This window comes from Vipera berus, assembly GCF_964194415.1.
Source record: "Vipera berus genome assembly, chromosome: 15".
NCBI lineage: Eukaryota > Metazoa > Chordata > Lepidosauria > Squamata > Viperidae > Vipera > Vipera berus.
The window spans coordinates 7,389,163-7,395,162 of NC_138218.1; the positions used below are offsets into that span (position 1 = coordinate 7,389,163).

General features: G+C 42.3%; 1 protein-coding gene across 1 annotated transcript in view; it reads left to right on the top strand.

Annotated features, from left to right (window-relative positions):
- The window catches only part of ASTN2 (astrotactin 2), a gene marked incomplete at its 5' end in the record, with an annotated part of 296,834 nt that overhangs the window by 261,364 nt on the left and 29,470 nt on the right, over positions 1-6,000 (top strand). The window lies entirely within an intron of this gene.

The window sequence follows — 6,000 nt, forward strand, 5'->3', positions numbered from 1 at the left end:
GTAATAGAATAGAGTAGAATTAGAATAGAATAGAATTAGAATAGAATAGAATAGAATAGAATAGAATAGAATAGAATAGAATAGAATAGAATAGAATAGAATAGAATAGAATAGAATAGAATAGAATAGAATAGATGGAATGGAGTGGAATAGAAAGAATAGAGTAGAATAGAATAGAATAGAGTAGAGTAGAGTAGAGTAGAGTAGAGTAGAGTAGAGTAGAGTAGAGTAGAGTAGAATAGAATAGAATAGAATAGAATAGAATAGAATAGAAATATGAATATTGAATAAGAATAGAATTGAGTAGAGTAGAGTAGAGTAGAGTAGAGTAGAGTAGAGTAGAGTAGAGTGGAAGAAATGGAGGTAGTGACAGATTTTATTTTCCTGGGCTCCAAGATCACTGCAGATGGGGACTGTAGCCAAGAAATAAAAAGACGCTTGTTCCTGGGGAGGAAAGCCATGGCAAATCTAGACAGCACACTAAAAAAACAGAGACATCACCCTGTCAACAAAAGTGCGTATAGTCAAGGCTACGGTCTTCCCAGTTGCAATGTATGGCAGTGAAAGCTGGACCGTAAGAAAGGCTGAGCGCCAAAGAATTGAAGCCTTTGAACTATGGTGCTGGAGAAGACTCCTGCGAGTCCCTTGGACTGCAAGGCGATCAAACCGGTCAGTCCTAGAGGAGATCAACCCTGACTACTCTTTAGAAGGCCAGATCCTGAAGCTAAAACTCAAATACTTTGGCCACCTAATGAGAAGGAAGGACTCACTGGAGAAGAGCCTAATGCTGGGAAAGATTGAGGGCAATAGAAGAAGGGGACGACAGAGAATGAGGTGGCTGGATGGAGTCACTGAAGCAGTAGGCGTGAGCCTAAATGGACTCCAGAAGATGGTAGAGGACAGGAAGGCCTGGAGGAACGTTGTCCATAGGGTCGCGATGGGTCGGACATGACTTCGCAACTAACAACAACAACAACAACAACAGAGTAGAGTAGAGTAGAATAGAATAGAATAGAATAGAATAGAATAGAAATAGAAAAGAATAGAGAATAGAATAGTAGAATAGAATATAGAATAGAATAGAATATAGAATAAAATAGAATATAGAATAGAATAGAATAGAATAGAATATAGAATAGAATAGAATAATAACTTCACTGTCACTTTGAATGTACACTAATCGGCATACATTAAAATGAAATTTCGTTGCGTGCAGCTCTCAAAGGGTCACCATCTCCGATAGACACAACATAAATATGATAAGAATAAATAAATAAACACCGAATTATGCATGTACCCACCTCTATCATATGACACAGAGGGACAACACAGTCTAGTTCAGGTTACGTATACATGTGCCTGGCGAGAAAAACAAATCTTACGAGTTTACCAGACGCATGGCGTAGGGATGTCACAGGCATAGGTTTAAGTAGACAAATTAAAATATTTTAAGAGAGAGAGAGAGAGATGTTTACAACATCTGTGGGCAGCTTTACTTTTCTTTTTTTGGAAAGTCAGATATAGGTTCTCCGCCATCCAAGAAAGTTTATATTTTCATGCAGGATTTCTGCCAAAGGAGAATCGACGCCAGGAGACCTGTCATGTATTAATGCTGTATTCACTGTACAAACTCATCCATGAAAAAGCTTTGCTCTTTGCTGTTTACGGCAAAGCCTCCACGTTTGGCGAGATGTTTCTCCTGGACAATGTAGAGGCCAATTGGCAAGTTGCTCCCCGTGCCCTCCGACTGGCGTCTGTGAGATGGGTACCTGGAGGAGACCCCACCCCACCCCACTGACAGAATATTATATCCTCAAACTCAACCCTGTATCAAAGGCAGTGGTGGGATTCAAATAATGTGAACAACCGGTTCTCTGTGTTGATGCCGCTTCCAGAAGTCCGTTCCGGCCCTGGGCAACAACAACAACAAAATAGTTACCGGTTCTGCCGAAATGGTGCGAACTGGAATATTGCTTCCAGTTTTGTTCGCTACAAATATTCTTTTCTATCAGTAGTTCTAAGGAACGTGGTGGCTCAGTGGGTTAGGTCGCTGAGCCTGTCGATCAGAAGGTCGGCAGTTTGGCGGGTCGAATCCCGAGCGCCGCGTAACAGAGTGAGCGCCTGTTACGCGTCCCAGCTTCTGCCAACCTAGCAGTTCGAAAGCACGTAAAAATGCAAGTAGAAAAATACGGACCACAACGGTGGGAAAGTAACAGCGTTCCGTGCGCCTTTGGCGTCTAGTCATGCCGGCCACATGACCACGGAGACGTCCTCGGACAAGCGCTGGCTCTTCGGCTTTGAAACGGAGATGAGCACCGGCCCCTAGAGTCGCAAAAGACTAGCACGCATGTGCGGGGGAACCTTTACCTTTACCTATATATATAAAGATGAAGAGTTCAGAGAAGAGCAACAGAGACGGTTAAGCTAAAATATATTTTTAAAACACAGTTTTAGGAACTGGGTATGTTTAGTCTAGTGAAAAAAAGGACCGGGGGTGACATGATAGCAGTCTTCCAATATTTGAGGGGCTGCCACAGAGAAGAGCGGGGGGGGGGTCAACCTCTGTTCTCCAAAGCACCAGAAGACAAGACAAGAAGCAACGGATGGAAACTAATCAAGGAGAGAAACAAACTTGAATGAAGGAGAAACTTCCTAACTAGAACAATTAAGGGGAAGAACTTACCTCCGGAAGTTGTAGATACACCAACACTGGAGGTTTTTAAGAAGAGACCGGGCAACCATTTGTCTGAAAATGGTGTAGGGTTTCCTGCCTGAGCAGGGGGTTGGACTAGAAGACCTCCAAGGTCCCTTCCAACATTATTATTTTCTTCTGTTCGGTTCGTCGGCCATCTGAATTCCTGAACCGAAGCAAAGGGCCAAAGATGCCTTGCAACAATGCATTGGATCGGCTACTTTGCAAGGGGTCCACTACTAACAGTGTGTAGCTGAGAGAGGTGTGTCAGGCAAATCTCTCTTCCCACCCCACCCCCAACCGCTGAAGGAGTTGCAAGCAAGGCCGCCATGAAGCCAGAAGATTAGATGATGACCCAGAGGGTCTCTGCCTTTGAAAGTCGGAGATGTGCTTTTTTTACGGGGTGATGTTCAAATTGACGTGCCTTAGGAGGCATCTGGAACTAATACTCGGCTTGGAAATGTTCTCTATCACACTTTTGCTGCTCTGGGGGAAGAGTGAGGACCTCAGGCGGAGGAAGAGGCACAGAAAAGTACATATGTTCCAGGTTTTAATGTGCAGGCATTAATAACGGCGTGGAGCAAAATGGGAGATTTGTAACGTATAGGAGCAGGTGGAGAACGCATCCCTCTAGGTGCCGAAAAGGCCACATCTTTTAGGGGGAAAAAGGGAATATGTCAAGAAGAACAGAAAAACTGGCTTGCTTTCCTGCACATGCGCGCTGGGAAGAAATCCTCGTTCTTACTGCACCGGCCCTATTAAAGCTGGCCTCTGGATTGCACCAAAGGGAAACGCGTAAATAGAAAGGGGAAAGAAAGTATATATATATATATATATATATATATATATATATATATATATATATATATATATATATATATATATATATATATATATATATATATATATATATATATATATATATAGGGACGCGGTGGCTCAGTGGGTTAGGACGCTGAGCTTTGTCGATCAGAAGGTCGGCAGTTTGGCGGGTCGAATCCCGAGTGCCGTGTAACAGAGTGAGCGCCTGTTACTCATCCCAGCTTCTGCCAACGTAGCAGTTCGAAAGCACGTAAAAATGCAAGTAGAAAAATAGGGACCACTTCGGTGGGAAGGTAACAGCGCTCCGTGCGCCTTTGGCGTCTAGTCATGCCGGCCACATGACCACAGAGACGTCCTTGGACAAGCTCTGGCTCTTCGGCTTTGAAACGGAGATGAGCACCGGCCCCTAGAGTCGGAAATGACTAGCACGCATGTGCGGGGGAACCTCTACCTCTCTCTCTCTCTCTCTCTCTATATATATATATATATATATATATGGATCTTTGGTCATTCGGGTTTTTTCCGCGTAGAATTGAAGGTGTAGGAGCAACGTTTCGACGGAATCCCATCCGTCATCCTCAGGCTGGTGGCTTCAGCTTCCTTCTGGGAGAAGCATATATATAAAATAAAATCTGACGTGTCTACATGCAACAAACACGAAAGTAATTTTGGGGGTGTCATTGAGCACAAATAAGGGGTACTGATGTTGCTCTAAATTAGAACTTCCTGCAGCTCAGACCGTGACTTCTAGTTCTAGATTTTTTCCCCCAAGTTGGACAAGCGGTGTGTGTGTGTGTGCGCGCGCGCGCGTGTGTGTCACACTACTCAATTGGAAAAAGTTGCTTTCATATGCATATTCCAGGAGGCAACTGGACTTTCTTGTTTTTCTTTGAAGACATTTCGCTTCTCATCCCAGAAGCTTCTTCGGCTCTGACTGGATGGTGGGGAAGGGAAGGATTTGGTCATTTCCATCCTTTCCGAGAGTCGTTGAGGCCACTTGGAGGTTTATCTGTGACACATTAGGACACAGATAAGCCTCCAAAGTGGCCTCAACGGCTCTTTTAAGTGTTTTGTTGCTTTTCCCATTTTCTTTTCCCCCCCCACCCCCTTAGAGAAAGATAGCCAGGACCGATAGGGCAGCGGTCGAACAACTTTGCTTCACATGAATGAAATTCAAATCAAATTTTGGCAGAAAATAAACTCGAATTAAGATGCTTGGTTTACTTCACTTTGTGCCTTTGGGGGTTGGGGAAAGAGCTTTGTCACTATTCAGTATCGACATTGTCATAAGAGAATAGCAGAGTTGGAAGGGACCTTGGAGGTCTTCTAGTCCAACCCCCTGATCAAGCAGGAGACCCCTATACCATTTCAGACAAGTGGTTGTCCAAGCTCTTCTTAAAAACCTCCAGTACTAATAGAGGAGAATGTTGCTTGTGTGTACACTGAGAGCTTAGGCACCAGAGACAAATCCTGGTGTGTGCAATCACACTTGGCCAATATTCTATTCTATTCTATTCTATTCTATTCTATTCTATTCTATTCTATTCTATTCTATTCTATTCTATTCTATTCTATTCTATTCTATTCTATTCTATTCTATTCTATTCTATTCTATTCTATTCTATTCTATTCTATTTTCCATATTTTCTATTCTTCATTCTATTCTATTCTATTCTATTCTATTCTATTCTATTCTATTCTATTCTATTCTATTCTATTCTATTCTATTCTATTCTATTCTTTTCTATTCTATTCTATTCTATTCTATTCTATTCTATTCTATTCTATTCTATTCTATTCTATTCTATTCTTCTATTTTCCATATTTTCTATTCTATTCTATTATTCTATTCTATTCTATTCTATTCTATTCTATTCTATTCTATTCTATTCTATTCTATTCTATTCTATTCTATTCTATTCTATTCTATCCTATCCTATCCTATCCTATCCTATCCTATCCTATCCTATCCTATCCTATCCTATCTTATCCTATCCTATCCTATTCGTAGCTCAGGGTTAACATAAGGGATCAAAACCCCTCAAAACCTCCAGTGTAGGAGCACCCACAACTAGAACCTAGAACAGGGGTCGGCAACCTCGGCTCTTTTATGACTCGTGGACTTCAACTCCCAGAATTCCTGAGCCAGCTATGCTGGCTCAGGAATTCTGGGAGTTGAAGTCCACGAGTCATAAAAGAGCCGAGGTTGCCGACCCCTGACCTAGAACATAAAATAATAGACTCGGAAGGGACCTCTGAGGTCTTCTAGTTCAACCCTTTGCTCAAGCAGGAGATCATTTCAGACTGTCATCTGGTCTCTGATCTATGGAGATTCTCAGTCATCTAGGTTGTTGGTTGTTGGTTGGTTGATTGGTTGGTTAGTTGTTGGCTAGTTATTGGTTGTTGTTGGTTAGTTGTTGGTTGTTGGTTAGTTGTTGGTTGTTGGTTAGTTATTGGTTGTTGGTTAGTTGTTGGTTGTTGGTTGG